At 39.3% G+C, this 18,424-nt stretch overlaps 1 long non-coding RNA gene across 3 annotated transcripts; it reads left to right on the plus strand.

Annotated features, from left to right (window-relative positions):
• Nucleotides 1-2,521: 2,521 nt before the first annotated feature.
• LOC119149222 lies at nt 2,522-18,201 on the plus strand. 3 transcript variants are annotated; one of them, XR_005104620.1, is made up of 5 exons: nt 2,522-2,610; nt 9,361-9,425; nt 10,649-10,846; nt 11,550-11,597; nt 16,629-18,201. It is a non-coding gene; the product is annotated as an uncharacterized LOC119149222 (long non-coding RNA). The 3 variants fall into 3 exon arrangements; XR_005104619.1 differs by lacking the exon at nt 10,649-10,846 and having other exon boundaries at nt 16,629-16,965; nt 17,420-18,201; XR_005104618.1 differs by lacking the exon at nt 10,649-10,846.
• Nucleotides 18,202-18,424: the final 223 nt, after the last annotated feature.

The following is an 18,424-nucleotide window of genomic DNA, read 5'->3' on the forward strand; positions in this document are numbered from 1 at the left end:
TTTAAGCCTGGTCCTTTTTCAGTAGCCAGTTTCATTTCCCAAAGTGGATTGAGAAACAGTTTTCTCTTTCTGGTGCCTTGGGTGATTTATGGAGCACTACATGTGCTATGGTTCTAGCTGGGTATAATGTGTGTGCTACTGTGTGAGCGTCATGTTTAATTGACTCGATAAACACTCTGCCCCCCAAATTCTGCTTTTGACTCCTGGAGTCAACATACACAACCCCAAGAAGGTCCTCCTCAGACTATCCCCACATCTTACACTCAGCTGAATGGAAACACCTCTTGTTAATGGTATTTCCAATGCAAATTCTCAAACTTAATAACATTTCCTGCTGTAACTACCCAGCACATAGCTCTGAAACAGTCAGAACTTTGTAATTCCTAGGCAATGTTTTTTTCTAGCTTGGTTATGAATATACCTCTGAGAACTATAAGCAAGCTCAGTTCCATATTTCCACATTCAATGTTCTTGCAGTTATCAAAGAAACAATTTGTCAGGCTATGCACAGTATTAAAACCATAGTTTTTCTTTATACACAACGAACTCAAAATTGGTTACACATAATCTGCACACACAGACTTTCCAAGAAGAGTTAATCCTAAACAGGTTTCCCCCAGGATGAAGTGAAAACATGACAATAACAGTTTGTAACAAAACTAGGCAATTCTTAAAATTGAAGTGTAGACTTTGTAGTCAAGGAAACATTTTAATTTGAACATATAATATATAGGCATTCAAGCTAACAATATGGTGATCCTATTTGTAGACTGTGATCTGCTGAGGCCAGTCTGGATGCCTGGAGGCTGAGGCATCCTGCAATATGTCTGGGAGCCCAGGCTGTCTCTTTTCTTGCTGCTACACACTGTGCACTCACTCAGTCCCTGCTTTATCATTGTCCTGGACCCTTCTAGCCAGAACCTAACAGGTTCTTCTTATTTTCTTTCCTATGTTTTATATGTAATTTAGAGTCTATTTACTGTAGCCTTTACTCATGCAAGTAATCCTTCTGCCATTCAGCAGGTAGATGTAGTTTATGGAAGAGATTTCTCTATGTGTACTGAGTCAGTGTCCCATTCTCTTTCTCCGTTTAACTACCTCTGGCCAAATATTCAGGCTGAACAGGGCTCAGTGCTCATCTCTGCATGAACATTAGTCTATTCATATGTACAAAAGCTGTAGCATTAGGTTTTAAAGTATAATTTTCCCATTTTTAAATACAAACACCAAAGCTGATTGCAAGCTATAAGAAACTAGGGAGAAAAGAGGCTCTATTTTTCTCTAATTTTCTGTGGAAAAAAAAAAATCAAGGAGACTCAGGCTTACTGTCTATGGCAGTGAACAAAATTTCCTTCAGGGCAAAGCCACTGGACATTCATAGTAGAACCAGATTATAGTCAAACCACAAGTTAATGTGAGAGGACAGTAATCTCATTGGATATAGCTGGTGATTTGTAAAAACTATTAAATAATACTCATTTATGTTTCATGACCAATTTCATATAAAGTTCCAGGTTAAATATAGCTTTCAGCTGCAGGTTATTTGTGGGTTTTTGCCTTTAAATCAAGTAATAATTAAACGCAGGAGGACTACATTAAAACAAAGAACAAATGAATGAATGAATGAAAGAAATTTACCATGCGAAAAGTTTTGGATGTTTCTTCATCTCTCTTTCTATCATGATGTTTTCCGTAATATTAAATACTATCATATGCTTTTCTTAAAAGCACTTGTCATGGTTTAACCCAGGCTAGCGACTATGCACCACGCAGCTGCTCGCTGACTCCTCCCACAGTGGGATGGGGGAGAGGGTCACCCCCCACAGTGGGATGGGGGAGAGGGTCAAAAGAATAGAAGGGAAAAACTCATGGGTTGAGATAAAGATAGTGTAATGGGTAAAACAAAAGCCACGCATGCAAGCAAAGCAAAATATGGAATTCGTTCACCACTTCCCACAGGCAGGCAGGTGTTCAGCCATCTCTATGAAAGCAGGGCTCCATCAGGTGTAAGTTACTTGGGAAGACAAACGCCATAATGTCAGATGTCCCCCCTTTCCTTCTTCTCCCAGTTCACATACTCAGTATGATGCTCTATGCTGTGGAATATCCCTTTGGCTAGTTCAGGGCAGCCATTGTGGCTGTGTCCCCTCCCAGTCCCCTGTGCCTGTCCAGCCTCTCACTGGCAGGTGCTAAGAAATGAAAAGTCTGACAATACAAACATTCCCTGGGAAAAACCAGAACCATCGTATGCTATCAACACTGCTCTCACACCAAATCCAAACCACAGCACTGCACCAGCTACTAAGAAGAAAATTAACTCTGCCCCAGCTGAAACCAGGACAGCACTCAACAGCTTTTAGTTCAGTAAGGACCTCTCTGACTCTTTGTTTAACTGAAGCCAATAACCACTCTGTTGACCTAACAGGCAGATTGCAGGATAAAGCATTATGACATCTGTGGTGGGTCATTGCACAGAGACCAAACTTTGTTTACCCACTGTTTTAAATTAAAAGTAGTGCCACTGAAATTATCCCAACACCTATCCTCGCCTACAGAGAATGACCAGTGCTGGAACTTACCAGAAGTTAAAGAATCCATCCCATCCTACAAGTTTGTCTGAATTCTTTTAATCTCAGAAACTACAGTTATTATTGTTTCTTGATTATAAGTGGGAACCTGGGCATGCTACATTCAAATTCAGAGTAGAAATGTTAGACAAAAAAATAGTATAAAAGAAGACCATTATACAGGGTCCATTTGAATGTTAAATCTAAATTTGACACCTCATCCTTCAGGTTACGTAGAACTCAACGCAGGGCACACAGGTTTTATATGAATACAAATATCCCTGGCTGAAAAGTACTGAAAAGTGCACCTCAAATTAAAAATTGACAGACACAGACCTTTCTATGTAGAATTGTTAAGAGCCTTTTAAAAGTATTTTAAATTCAAAATTTTCTTTCTACAATTTTATGTCTTTTTTATTATTATTACTTTGGAGAGAAACATAACATTATTAAGGCCCTCATGAGAAAATTCTGAAATATGGAAACAGGTTTTTAAAGATTTTCCAAAAGAAAGATTTAAAATTTTCTGTTTATTAAATAGTAGCATGAAGGAGTAGCATTTCTTTTTACCAAATTTACTGAAAAAATAACCGGTTTTTTGGTTTTTTGTTAATAAGTATAAAAAGTATATCTAGCTTGATTTGATTTATGGACACTCATGAAGTATTTATAAAGTATTTACATCAGCAAATATATGCTTCAGTAATAAATATTCACCAAAATACTTTCATGGAATAAGAAACAGATCCGGGTGTTAGTTATCTGTATTGTTTTTAACTGAAATATATTAATTTATAGAACATCCAAGAGACACATCAGAATAATGTTTTTCAGCTAATTTTTTCAGTAAATGTTGCACACCTCGGAGTTTCAAACCATTGTTTGGAACTAAAGAGACTTTTTTTTTCCCTTCTGTTCTCCCCTCTTCCGAAGAACACATGGAATTTGCCAATGATTCAAGAAATTTCAAAGATTCTTCTAACTTAATTGATTAATTTGCTTCGTGATTGAGTAATTGACATCATGACCAGAGAGAAGAAGTTGTCTTTTCTTCCTAATTTTTTTTTTTTTCCACTGGGAATCATTTTGTCTTCTGATTAAATTAGATATTTTTAGAATTTCAGCTCCAAAGATTTAAAACCTGCAAAAACCATCTATCCTTCATTCACTCCCAAATACATGGTTATGACAGACGGTTTGTGGTTTAGCTGTTCTGAAGCTTGGAAGTGACTGGCAACTGCAGAATCCACTGCCTGTCATCACTCTGCTGTAGGTTATTAAACACTTATAACCTGAAAGTAAATTCTTTGCAAAGTCAAACTATCCATTGCAGTGAATGGAGCCTTGGAGTGAACAAGAATTACAGCACAAGACCCTAAAAATGGTGCATGCAATAAATGTGGATCTCACCCAGAATTATATCATTCCCAAGTGTAGCAGAAGCATCACTGTTCTGACACTTGCCAAGTGAATGCAAAAAAAAAGAGGGAATGCAACTGATAAAAAGAATAATAAGTATGATTGTTTGGCCAAAAAGCCCAAACTATACAGCTTCAGTGACCATAACTTTATCTTCCTCTATCTGTCCTGTGTATGCAAAGTGGAACAGTTCTTATTTTACCTGGTTTACCCTTAGATAAGAATGATAACTACACAGAAAGATGCAGAAGCCAAAATTTTGCATAACTATACAACTTTAAAATGATTAAGAAACATTCGGATGATCACGGTAAATTTTTCAAGCTGAAGTGCGAAAAGTGACTGTGGGGAACTTTTACAAAATATCATAAATGATTAAACAATGTGTTTTTAAGAACCGGATTGGGTTCCTGTCAAAACATCTTGTTTGAAGTAAAGTAGAGCTCTTCGGTTTAGGTTCTTCTTTCTGATACATTTTCTATTCATTCCTAATGAATCCAACATGCTGAAGCATCACACCTCTCTAAATTCTACTGAATGACAGGACTTAAAAACAGTTCTGCATATTCAGGACCTTAATGAAACAGTAAAGTTGAAATGGCATGCCAAAGAGGGTGGGTAAAGGAAGCTGTTCAGAAAGCTTCCTTGCTTCCGGAAAGGCAGCAAGAAGAAGACGAAGCTAAGGACAGTTGGAAAGTGAAGTAGTCAAATGTGAGCAGGCAAAGAGATAATGTGGCTGTGGATAATCAGCAGTACCACACACAATATCCCATCATGTAGGGTTAATCTTTTTTCTCCCTGAGGTTTGGTATATTGCAAATTTTGTTTTCATATTACTCTTTCTGGGTTACTAGGGATTGTCAGGGCCTTTGAGTTTGAGGGATTCTTCTGAGTGTTGCCTGTCACTTTCCTCATGATGTTGCAACTGTGCAGTGGCTCATAAAATTAGAGGGACTGTCAACTTTTCTAACACAGCTTAGAAGGAAGGCTCTACTCAGAAGACAAGTTAAAGTGTGTGTGGGTTTCTTTAATGGCTCTTTGAAACCAGTTAGACTAGTAAAATATATTGGGTAATAGCAACTGGGAGTGGGGGCAGGGGGAACATCATTACCTAGGTGTCTGACATTGAGTAGAAGCAATGGTGATGGTGAAAGTGGAACCACATGTCAGGGTGAAGCCACCATCCAGGATCCTGACACTAAGACCAGTCAGAACGTCACATTTTCCTCAGGCTTGGCAGTGTGGTCGCTGGAGCGGTGGAAGGTCTCAGCTATCTGCAGCTGTGGATGTGCTCGCGTGTAAAGCCTCCTGACGCAGCTTATCCCTCTGTTAGCCCACGTGACAAACTGAGCTCAGTAGTGTTACATTGCCTGTGCTCCTTTCTGCCCCTTGATGTTATGAAAAAACATCTCACAACCTGTCTGGTTCTGCTACGAACACCTGGAAGGTGCTATCCAACTTAAAGAAATGGTTGCTGTCAGATACCCTTCCCAGAACTTCTCTCAGAAGTAATAAATGTTCCCCTCCATAAATGCATTTGGTTAAGGCAAAACAGCCCTTTTTATCGCACTAACCACCGAGTGCACATACTCTGTTGGGTCATTTATTTACCCCGTGTCTCATAGCACTAAGTTACTTGGGTTTTGGGGGGGAATGAGTTGTAGGAGAGCTTGGCTTTGCTCTTTTTCTGGAGCTCCTCAATCCCCAAAAGATGCTTTCAGAATGTTGTTTCTTTGTTTTCATCTCCCGTTTTTCTAAGTAAGGTGCTGATTTAATTTTTTTCAGTGCCTTTTTTGCTCTACTCCCATTCAGAATCTCTTTTCTTCTTTTCTTGTAGGTGCTTCCTCTTCCATCTCTCCTTTATGCCAGCCTCCACAAATCACTAATCAAATTTGGCTGACAGTCATCCATAACCCTTCTGTCAAACTTTCCTCCCTTTTGGTGGAGTTACCTCTAGCAAAACACTGCCACTTTTCTTCACATCCCCCTTTTAGCCTCTCCTTTGCTGTGATGCTTACAGGGAAGTTAGTGGTTAACGTGCTGACCTGTTTGCTACCCTAACCAGCATCGCTGCATTGCTTCCCTGTGGCACCCTGTTTTTCTTGACTGATGTTTTCTCTGGTGTTACACAGAAACAATAGGGCTAGGGTAGGGCTGTTTTTGCACAGTGTGGTCTGGCCCATAATTTGAACTCCTATCTAGTGCTGTAATACAAATAATAAGGACATCAATAACAGTACTGGTGAAAGCTGGTAACACTTTCAAATTGTCTAAATTTTGTCTGATTTTTCAAGTTCAGAAAAATAAATGGGAGAAAGTATTTTTAACCAATTACAGATTTGCTTGCATTTCATGTTTTATTGAAATTGCAGAAATGCCTGAAAAATTTGCCTATTGCAAAGTTTGATCATCGCTTTAAGCTATCTGCCATTATGTTATGTCCTTTGTTCTCTGTTAAGACATGTGAACATTTCAAAAATATAGAATTGCTGTGGCCTCAACACAATTTCCTTTACTTGCCATATCCAATTTCTCTTCTCACCATCTCTTCTTTTCAGTGTTCAGGATCTTTCTTCAGGGTTAAGAATGGGAGCACTCAGCCTTTACTGGGCTTGTCGAAGTTGGGTGTTCTGTTACAATGCAGTCGGTAGGGTAAAATGAAAGGATGGTATGATTCAGGCAAAAGATAGACGAATCAATGTAGGCAAAAACACAATAGCAGCTATCTGTGATGGCTGTGACTTCAGCCATCAAATTTTTAGATGAAAAGCTCACAGTCATAGCTTACTCTCTGTGCAGTTCATGCGTAGCCATCAATCATGGTTGGTAGTCCAAGCATCTATAAAACACGACTGCGGCCACCTCAGAACCAGTAATTCAACGGGTCAGTTCCTACACAGCCACAGACTTCTCTGTTCCTGTTGTGCCCCTATCCCAGTTTTCCTCCTCTATGCTATCAAAGAGGTTTACTCACACTGTTGCTCACGTTTTGGATCTATAGAAAGGTACCCACGAAAGTAGTGATCTGTAAGGGGTTTATTGTCCATGCTTCTGGCAGGATCCTGTCACCTGCAGAATCAGTATCTGAATGAAGTCCACAGGTACTCATCACTCCAGGTTCTGTCCCTAGCTGTCTGAATTGACATGCTGCTACTGACACTTGTGTTAATCACGAAGAGTCAAAGGGCTGTCTTCAGTTCTGTCTTGCGTTTGGCTGAACACATTTTCAGAACCTGTTAAACGTTAGCAGTTAACAAGTGCACAAGCTAAGCTCTGTTTGCAGGTATCTCCACTCAGCTTAAGGGTAATGAATTTCCACTTAAGGATGTAGTTGTGGCTTGTATTAAAGTGGAAATTTACTGGAACAAAACATGAGGAAGCTGAAAGTGATCTTGCAAACAACATTGTTAATGATTCATAGGACATTTGTGTTAGATAGTTTTATGAAATAGTTGTTTAAAACAGTAATACAGCTGGCCTGACAAACAAGCATACCAGATTAAACCTCAACTACAGTCTAGTAAGACAGTGAGTCAGAAAACTTTGCATAATGTGAGATTTTTTCTGAAATTTCTAGTCATCTGCCTCCCTGGCTCATTACAGCATCCAAAACTTGCTTAAAGAAGCAATGACATAAAATTTCAGTAGTATTTTTAAGCTATAGAAATTTTCTCTGACAAATGGAAGACACTTTCTGAAATTTATTGGCAAATTGAAAAGTAAAATTTGCATCCTGCTGTGGAACACTAAATATTATTAGACGCTTGGAAAGAAAGAGAAAATGAAAATAATATGGATATAATAATGTGTCCTTAAGAGCTTAAGAAGTTCAGTATGTAACATTTTAGCAGTAAAAATAAATCACAAGATAGAGTCTGCACAGAGCATAGGGAGTGGTTTCTTCAGTGTCTGCAAGCTTCTGCATGTTGTAAACCTTGTTCTCATGGAACTTATAAAATTTGTAAGTCCACAGCTTGTAAATTATTTACCGTTGTCTGGCTGACCAGAGTGCCCTACAAACTCTGCTGGACAATAGCCCTCCTGGGACTAGGCACTCTTCAAATGCTGAGCATCAAAGGAACAGAGATCTTTGTCAAGCCAGCACACATGGCTATAACTATAATTAGCCAAAAAATGTTGTGAAAACCATTTCTGGCAACCTGACTGAACAACATGCAGCATTTATTTTTTTAAAAATTAAGCAAGTCCATGACATTTCAGATCTAGACAAAACCCTTCAATTTTCCTGTTCCTTTCTAACATCAAAATTTGGGGGGTTCATTTTCTAGCTATATTTCATTTCATAAGTTTTTTAAGTCCCCCTGCTGTACATTGTACAGTATTTCACACTGGTGCCTTACAGGTATCCAGTCAATTATAGATATTTAGGCACCCCTTGTAGTTAAAGCAGCAGCACCTCCAGGAACATATTCATTCATCCCAGGAAAATGGGATAAGCTGCCTCTTTAGATATCCTCTCCATCAGCTGCAGAACAAGTCTTGGCAGCCAGTGTGCCCTAAGTGCCTATAGGTCTGAAGTTATACATCTATACGTCTGAAGTTATGTGAGATGAATTCAGTTCTTAATGTGATTCTACTGACTATTTTGGGAAATAAGCACTTGACATTAACCAAGTGAAACACTGGACTCTTTCTTAATTGACAGTTTTCAGAGATTTTGTTTCATCAGGTTATTACTTCACTGAGATTCTGAAACAAATCTTGAACTATGAACTGGCTGTTAGGGATGGAAATTATATTTTTTTGTCAGCAGCAGACATAACAGGCAGAAGATGGGCTGTAGTGACCCTGAAGGTAAATGATGCAAACTACAAAAACACCACAGCAGAACCAAGCATAAAGGTACCTTCTCCTAAATCGTGGTGTCTTCTTCTAAATCCTAGTGTCTCTTCCACAGTCTTTCTCCTAAGTTTTTTTTCTCCTAAGAAGAAAATAAACACCTACTCCTTCCTTCCTTTCATACTAATTTAAGGACCTAACAGCTATATTAATTCAAAGTAGGCTTTCTGAATACAAGGGAGTGCAATATTATATCCATGAACTATTCCTTGAACCGTAACAGTTCTTCCAACCTAGAAGGTATCAATTCCTACTAAAAACTACCTACATATAATCCAGTTGCATCCACTGTGTTAAGTGTAAATGGGCCAGTGGTGAAGGGAAGCATTAGCTGCAAAACCCTGACAGTGCTTGAATTGTGAGTGAAGGTTATTTGGGATCACGTCTAGCAGCCCCTCACTGCTACTGAATGAAAAGCACCAGGTGCATGGGTACTTCAAGAGGTTCAGTTTACTGTGTTTTAATGCTAAATTGGTGTCCATTTCAGTAGTGATACCTGGGGTTATTTTACCAGGAATATTGTCAGCTGGGAGGAAGCAAAGATGGAAACCTGCATGAAAGGGTGCTAAAATGGAGCAGGTAAGTAACTCTTATTTGAGCATGTACTCAAAGTGTACCACATTTTTTCAAACACCAATTTTGCTTTAGCACAGTGAAGGTGCTGTATGCTAGGTCCCTCCTTTGTGGTCATACGCCCAACTGTCTGGTCAATACCAAGTCTGAGGGAGAGTTACATGCATCTGGGCATTTTAGGAGATTGTTTGGGACCAGCAAAACTGCAGCCGTGCCATCAGTCTTAGCTTCCTAGCTTTTGTGGGCTGGAGTTTTGCTGTACTGTGCGATTTGAACTGCTAAGCAGACTTAATTGTGCATTTGTAAAGGGTTGGGGCTTTGGTCGCTGATCAATTTGTTCAATTTCTTTTTTTCTTTTTTAACCAGAAAGGAATACTGTTCTTCACAACTAGCAATAATTAAGGCATCTAAAACATTCAGTAGGAAGACAGGCATTTTCTGATTTCTAGGTGGACCTGTCTTTTCCCTCTCTTAAGTCAGATTATGGTAAATAGTACTAGAGATTCTTGGCCTCAGTAAGTTTAATACCATGCTGTGGTTTGTATCATGGGATTTTCTCTGAGCACATGAAGTGCCTTTCATTTGGATAAAATTAGCTTGGAAGGAAAAGTCCAGGAGCATACCTAATGCATACCAGATAGAAATTCAGCCCATGGGACCAGGCTAGAGCTCATTGAAGCGAAGCCACTCTGAAATGTGTATAAAGTGGGCACTGGGTCCCGCATCAGGCAGGGTGTCTGTACCCGGGGGCAGCAGGGGTGGCCTGCATGGGAGGAGGCCATGAACTACCCCATATCCTGGCGTAGCCACTGAAGATATGTAGGCACTGCATCCAGCCTGCCCACTGTCCATTCCTAACCCAGGTACTGTGACCATTCCTGTCCACTGACTCCACAGGGAGAGAGGGTCTCGCTGCCCTGCAGAACAAGTGGGTCAGGGTCCATCTGTTTAGATGCCTCCAATCTAAAGGGAAAACCTCTAGCAATGCATCTACATAGAGTCCAGGATGGGAGTAGATCACTTCTCCATGTGGCACGTTCATCCTAAGGGTTTTGCTTATGGCCCAGAACCAGTGAACACAGCACATCTCCTCAAACCATCCCGCTACCGTGGCAGTGGTCTGTCTGGGAACACACCACATAAGCTTGCTGTAAGTGTTGTTTCCAGCTTGTTTCTTCTCGACATTTATCATCCAAACTTACACTGTTTTATCGTGGCTTCTCCTGAAGGACACGTGGACTCTGGAGCAGCTGAAACAAATGCTGGAAAGCTGGAACAGAGTGGGCATGGCAGGGGCACTTGGCTGAGCCCAGATGAGCCAAAACAACCAGCAAGGAAGGCAGTAGACCATCCAGGGAGTTTTGTTTTATATTGGAGTCTGTGCCTCAGGAAACCATTGCTGTGGGTCAGTTGTCACCCACTTGCATGTAAGTAGGAGGTATCAGGAAAATGCAAGCCTGTGGGCTGATTTTAGAACACATGAAATCAACGTTCTTGTGCAACAACCCCAAATTGTTGCAATACAGCATATGCAGCGCAAGCACAGCCTTCACAGGAGAGAATAGCTAGCAACCTCCTTGCTAGAGTAAACCCAGAACGTGGCTGGTAGATGGAAGGATTAACTAAAAGTGATGAGTAATGTTACCAAAGTCAATGTTTGCTAACTGAGAATAGAATATGTCATTGCATTACAGCATTGTGGACACTGTATGTCCAAACTCATACAGGGGTCTATTAACTGGTTAAATTCAGGTTACAGCTGCTACCTGTTTTTCACAGCAATGTAAAGTGATTGGTGGATAATTGTAAATTTGAAAGATTGCATTTCTTCCAGATTTGATCTGTCTGGTCATATTATGCAAGGATTGATTCTGATCTTTTACAGGTATTGGACCAATATAATGCTGCTGCTCTCAGTTAATACATGTAATTTTTTTGTGGAACTCATGAAGGAAAACCAGAATCATGGTTCCAAACCATATGATTTAAATTGATGTGGTTTTTTCCTCTACTTTTACAACGTTTCCATATCAACGTAATTTTACTGAAGTCTGTAGAGCTCTATGGCAGAGTGGAGAATCACTATTAACAAAGAAACTCATTAGCAAAAATTATCTTTCCTGTTTACAGAATTAGAGTGTTGAAGACATAAAATTTTCAAAGAACAGTCCTTCAAAGGTGAGTGATCATATTCCAATTAATTATTTGAAGATAGGTAGTTAATAACTTAGTGGAAATTTAAAAATTTTAGTCCAGATGAGTGTAAACTTCAGGAGGTCCATAGTAAGTTTAACAAAGATTTTTCTAATATATATTTCATGAGAAGTGATGAATAGTAGCAAATACAACTTGAAGTCCTTGGGAGAAGAAATAATGATACAGCTGTAAAAATAGGAAATCAGCCCTCTGTTTAGCCCAGTTATATTTAATTGAAGACGCTTGAATATACATCAATGAGTGCCAAAGGGTCAAAAATAAAGCAGTTACATGAGGGTAAATCATATTTGTTAAATATCCTAAAAGCAAAGGAAATTCCTACATGAAAGGGAGCATTAAACCAGCCATAATAAAAGAATCAAATATGATCTATTCCAAACATGGGTAAGGGGGAGACCAATTTATCCCTACTACTCTAATTATAAACTAAAGTTAAGAACCATGGGCCATCAGGACTCCTGATGAAGACTGAGGAAATGGATTAACTTAGTATTAAGGAATATTTTCTGTCTTTTCAGAGTTAAAACGCAAGGAAAAATAAGTATTTAAAGCTGGTTGGTGCTACAATACTAAAAGTGAGCAGACTGAAAAAAAGAATTATTTCGGCCACTCCACATGTTATCTATGGACCTGATGAACCAGATACCTGCAGCCATGAATATGACATACTACTATGTATGAGCATATTTAAGTCATCAATGAAATTGTCTCTAGTACTAAAATCCATATTGAAGATAAATGCAAGACTGGACCCTTGGGTCATAGCTTCAGAGAGATTTATGGGTGCATTTAACTTTATGTACATGAATAAACCCATTGATTTCTTTGAGACTGCCTACACGCGTACAGTGAAACATGGTTTAAAATCTTTTCTGAATTATACCTTTAGATAATACTCTTCTGAATCTAGGCACCAGTTTGCAAAAGTGGCCTGATCCTCATCCAGATAAGTCCTTACTAATTTGACAGCAATTGGAGTAAGGTCTGGATTTCTGTAGGATTCTTGGCTCACTTTTGAGACCTGAACCAGTGAAGATACATATCACTTAAGAGAGCAATACATGAAGTGGGTATACATTATCTTGTTGCGACGGAGGGAAGACACAGTCACTCAATATGAGTGATCAGCAGACTTCATTTATTGTCCCTTACAGTCACCTTTTGTGCCTTGTTATAATCAGCTCATACATATTACAAAAGTTAAGCTCATTATTGGTTAGTTACCTAACTACCAAGCCCGCCCCTAGTTTCTCTTCTGTAGTTATCTGTTCCCACCTGCAACATTCTTTTCCCACCGCAGTCTTCCTGTTATTTTGTAACTTTTGCTTTACTTCAGGTAAGCTGAGAGCGATGTGCATTTTTGTCCAGCCAGCTGGACTATGTCTATGTGACCCTTTTCAGCTAGCCAGTTATCCACATTATCTGATCAAGCACCTTTAGGAATCTGGCATGTGCAATTGATGCTTGAGATACATGGTTGAGAAAACATAATCCCAACAAAAATGGCAGATCTGTGCCACAAGCATGAAGCAGGAGGTAGGGAGATGTTGGAGGAGGAGGACAGGCAGCAGGAGTCAACTGGTTTGTTTTTACCATGCTTAATGCTTCTTGATTTTCAGGCAGATCTGTAGTGAGGGAGGAGATCCCACAAAACAGGCAGCCCACATAAAAGTGAAAGGGATACGTTTTAGGAGTGCATGCACTATTTGCTTTATTCCTCTATGGATTTTTATTGGAAAAGAAGGGAGGGAATGGTGGTAGAGTCAGTGCTCTGTTCCTCTATGGGACCAGTCAGCAGAAGGTAGCAGTCATTGTACGTAAAGATGAGCCTTTGATTTACGTATGAAGCACTGAGACAAACTGAGAAGAGAGCCACAGTGAATGCAGGTATAAAACCCGATCTCAGAACTCACAGGAGTGCATATAATGCTGTGTTCATATACTTCAGTGTGTGTCTGTGAGGAAAAGGAGATCTAGCACAGGGTTAAGAACAGACTCAGGCTTGCTCTGTTTTTCTTTAAAAAAGGGGAAGTCTCCAAACCTAAATCAGAAGCAGCATCTGAAGGATACCCAAACACTTATCCCAGAAGGATGACTAGTGAAATTTAAACTTATTTCATCAAGCCCTACCTGCCTAGTAAAAAGCCCTGAATTACTGGTGTTGTTCTAATACTGTTTTTTGTTTTGGTTGGTGTTTGGGTGGGTTTTTGTTTGTTTTGTTGGGTTTTTTAGGCAATAAACATCATAGCTAATTGATAAATGAAAGTATTTTTTACCTGGAGTGTTAGCTAAACTGAGTAAGGTAAGTAACACTTCAATCTAGGAAACACTTATATTCCCTAGCGTGTGGCAGGGGCTGAAAATCTGAAAGATTTTTCTTGTTTCTAGTGATAACAAGAGGTCCTAAGGTATACCTACATGTAAACATTGATACACTGATTTAGGCTGATACAGGTTTTGGTGACACACAAAATATCCTCAGAGGAGTTCAAAATTTCAGTGTTGGTAGAGAACTTTATCTGACATCCTAAACTTAACTCTTTTCCAGATGAAGCCTGAAAACTTAAACTCATCACACATTGCAATGTATAAGTTGGTATCATAGGAAACCTTCAAGTAAAGCCATAAAAGCACGTACAAGTAGGTATGAGCACAGGAATATCAAAAGTTGTCTCAGTCCTTAATGCATTCTTCATGTGTTTATGGGTAGTTCATTATCACCTTAATACCCTGTTTCTCCTGATGAGAAAGCTGCCTTGTGCATCTCCAGGAACACTGCTAGATTTGTTTCCTATCAAAACCAGGAGTAGAAATACTGACCACTGCCTGATGTATTTGTAGGACTAGCTGGCTTTTTTATTTCAAAGCCATTAGTGGTTCAAAAATTTAGACACTGGATAGTTTCAGTTAAGTCTAAATTGTTCTTATCTCAGCCATCATATTGATTCGCCAATGGCAGTCTTTACTTAAAGTGTGCAGTGTATATCAGCTTTGCTTTTATAGTGATCTCAGTATTTTAATTGCAGAAAACCTTGCAGGGACAGATAATGTTTTTATTAGACCAAGGGACAAAGCTGGAGAACAAAGAAAGCCTGGCCCTCACAAATTGTCATTACCACATTTCCAAAGGACTTTCCTGCCACCCATGCAATTTGACTCAGGGGTATTATTTCTCCAAAGTACTTTCCTGCAGAAAATGCTGAGCATATGGTCATGCCTTGTATTCAGAAGGTTTTGTCTTAAGTGCTTTTTAAAAAAAAAAAACAAAACCAACCCAAAACCTAACCAAACAAAAAAACCCACACCAGAAATATTGCTTAATACTACCATTGATTCTCTAATGCTCTTATATTGTACACAAGAAAGAAAATGCATTATAGAAAATCTGAAGGTAAAACTTACTTAAAACTTAGATAAAACTGTTCTAGAGGAAAGAATATTCTCTTTCTCTGGACATTAAGAAGTCTAACAGATAGCATGCAGTAAGAATATACTGGTTCTAAATCTTTCTCCATGAGATCTTGTGTAACCTGGCTGATGCCAATGGACCCCATGCTCTGCAGTGTGTAAATCAGTGCAGAACTTGGCCCACATTCTCCGAAAATGTGGTGGATTGATGATGTTGCTAAAGCCTCTTGCAAAAAAAGTATCTGTAAAAGTGAACAGAGGCAAAATGTAATCAATTGAACATTAACTGCATGGTCTTGGGTTCCATTCAATATTGGAATAACTAAAGTCAAAAAAGTAATGGGGAAAAAATCATCAATAATTAGCATCTGTCCTGCATTATAATTTGCATACAACAGCCTGTTGTTAAGGGATTATTTTTCAATTTGAAAAAATAATTGAATAACTAGATTACTTTTATTTGATCATTTTTGATTTTTAATACTAGTATTAAAAGAAAAAAACTTTTCTGTTTTTAATGCTAGTAACGGTTTTCCTTGCTAGCTCTTCACCCCCAAATGGAAAAATGATATTTTCATACGTTCTTGCTCCTATCTGTTGTACAATTTGCCAGAAGAACAGAGTAGGAAAACAGGAAAAACTTATGGGTTTTTTTAATTGGTACTTTAGTCAAAGCCACCTATTTCAATATGATATTATTTGCAAGACAAATCAAAAACATGGTGCAGGGCATGTAGATTTCTGTACTACTAAACAAAACAGCCTCAGACTGGTGCCCCGAACTGGGCTGACAGGCCACGTGCCATGGCTCTGTGTCCATGTGCCTGAACTTCCCTCCTCCCTGACACAGGCTGGCTGCATCGAAACTGCCTATTGGATGCAAGTTTTGGGCTCTGACCTTCCCTGAACCACACCAGGGATAGCTGGCCTGAGCCAGGACTGTGCTGGGGAGTACGCTTCTCATTAAACACTCAGTGTAGACGTCTGTAGGTTAGTGTTTGAGTCTGTTTACTTACACAGATGCATAAATATGTATGTTGTAAATCAGGGTTTCAAGCATTTTTGGCACATAAAAACATAAAAACAAAACGGTCCTTTTAAAAATGTATCCTCGGGATTCAGACATCATACTGTTTATTTCAAAAAAGAAAGATATTTTTTTTTTTGATAGCAAAAAGGCCGATGTCTTAAATTGATGGTCATAGTGTACTATTAAACAGTGTTCAAACAAAAGTGCTGATGAAGGACAAGAAGAAATGAAAGTGCTTTCTAATAAGAAACAACTGGGCTAAACCCAAACATTTCAAAGACAGATTAAACTGTGTGGTCCATCCTAAGGCTTCTGCTCTGGCACAGCCATAGTGCTTTAGAAAGAGCAACTGAAGATTTTTCCCTGCCAACATCTTTACGTTACAGCGAGTGAGTTCACTCACAGTTCATAGAGCATGTTTTGCACGTAGCAGGACACATCCACAGAGCAGCCCTGGTGTGGCAGAGCTGCCAGAAGGAGGTTTGAGGTGCTCTAAAGCTGCTGGTCGTGAGGGTCTTCAAGCAGAAAGTGGGACACGAGACAATTTCTTACAGCAAAATCCATTGTTACCTTGGACATGATGACCCATTCTGAAAGAAGTGCAGTCTCAACGTCAGGTCAATCCTCTTCAAAGGTGCTACTGAAGAGGTAAGTAGCAGCCCAGAAAAAAGCCTCAAGGCAAGGCTGGTTCCACATTAGGACTGGCATTTAAAATCAGGTAGGGTAACATCTCCTACCTGAGGTGACACCTGTGACACGCCTTTTAACACTTCTCATGACTCCCATTCAGAAAGCTGCTTTGGAAGGACTTTTCTCCCTCTCTTTAGGCTAGCTGCAGAAGGAGCAAGCTTTCAACTTCTATCCAGCTTCATCCCACCAAAGGTAACAGAGGTGGGTAATGGAACAAATAATTACTGTACAATTCACACTATAAAAGTCAGGGTACCATTAATTTGACAGAAACTTTTGCAAATCCATCATGAACACTGTGATCAACTTTATAGGGGAGTATTGAATCCACATATAATGCAGCTACATAGATCTGTACGTAATCAGATTCTTAAAGGTTGCAGTTGGAGAATTGTGAATGTGCAGTGGTAGCGGTAACACACGAGCATATTTTCCAAGGGAAGAGGATGGGAACCATTCTAAATAAACTGCTGAGCTACGTTCATGCAGAAACACTAGTGTTTGCAGATGGATTTCACGTGGAAGGCGGACAGTTACAGTTTGAAGCCTCGCTGATGCAAGGAGATGTCAGCTGAGGAACCAAGGCAGTTTCTAGCAGCTATGAAGTAATGTAAAACTAGAGATAATGCTGGTTTTCCTGTGCTTCCTTCATCAGGGCAAAACACACCCCACCCCACATTTTTTCACATCTGTGCTGCCTCCGCAACTCATCTCTTTGCTGCTTGTTCTCCCTTGGGTTAACAGCAAGGAAGCAATAGAGGTGAATGGTCCATGGAGGAAGATGTGACATGGATGAGCAATCTGAACAGGAATCACAGCATTTTTCCTATACATATGCAAGTTACATATGAACTTACAAATATAAGGCTGTCAGTTGTCTTCTGTGTGGTACTGGATGCAAGGAAAGGAACCAGCTACCTCCGAACATTGGAGAGCTGGGTGCCTTGAAAGAAGAGGACAGGAGGCGGAGATGTGCACACTTACTACCCCTATTGCCTGTACATATGATTTCAGTCAAAAAAAAAAAACCAAACCCGAACTGAAAGAATTTGGATTTGTAAGGTAAAAGGCCAAGTGAAACGGCTCTGACAGCAAATATGTGGGAAAAGGAGATTTGCCGTGTGAAAGAGGAAGTCTTTAATTCTTGACAAGGGGGAGGGGAACAAGAAATCTTGAGAGTTTTCAGTCCACAAGGATTAGCTTGTAACTATTTTATGGTCTGTCAGTTTCTCAGAACTGGAGTGTGTTTCCACAGCAGAGAAAGAAAAAAACAAATTGCTATTTGTAATACATCAATTATTGTGATAAATCAGTTATTTTTATTTTAGGATATGACTGTAAGTAAAATGATTTTTCATGTTGCAGGTATTTAATGTTATTGTGATTAAAATTATAATTAAGTTACATTTATTAACAGAATAAACCACTTTGAGTTTATTATGGCATTCCATTTGCCATGTTTAGGTGATTTAATTACCTTAAAAGAGTATTGAAGGAGAGCATTTGGGAGTTTTTTCCCAAGGTAACTTTGCAAATTATGATCTTAATTTTGTTTCTGCCATGTAGGTAAAGGAAAGAGCTTCTTCTTCATTACAATAACCTTGGATTTTTGCAGTCAAGTTTCCTAACACCTTTTCTCTTTGACTTGCGTGAACTTCCC

Source organism: Falco rusticolus, chromosome 5 (genome assembly GCF_015220075.1).
Source record: "Falco rusticolus isolate bFalRus1 chromosome 5, bFalRus1.pri, whole genome shotgun sequence".
Lineage (NCBI taxonomy): Eukaryota > Metazoa > Chordata > Aves > Falconiformes > Falconidae > Falco > Falco rusticolus.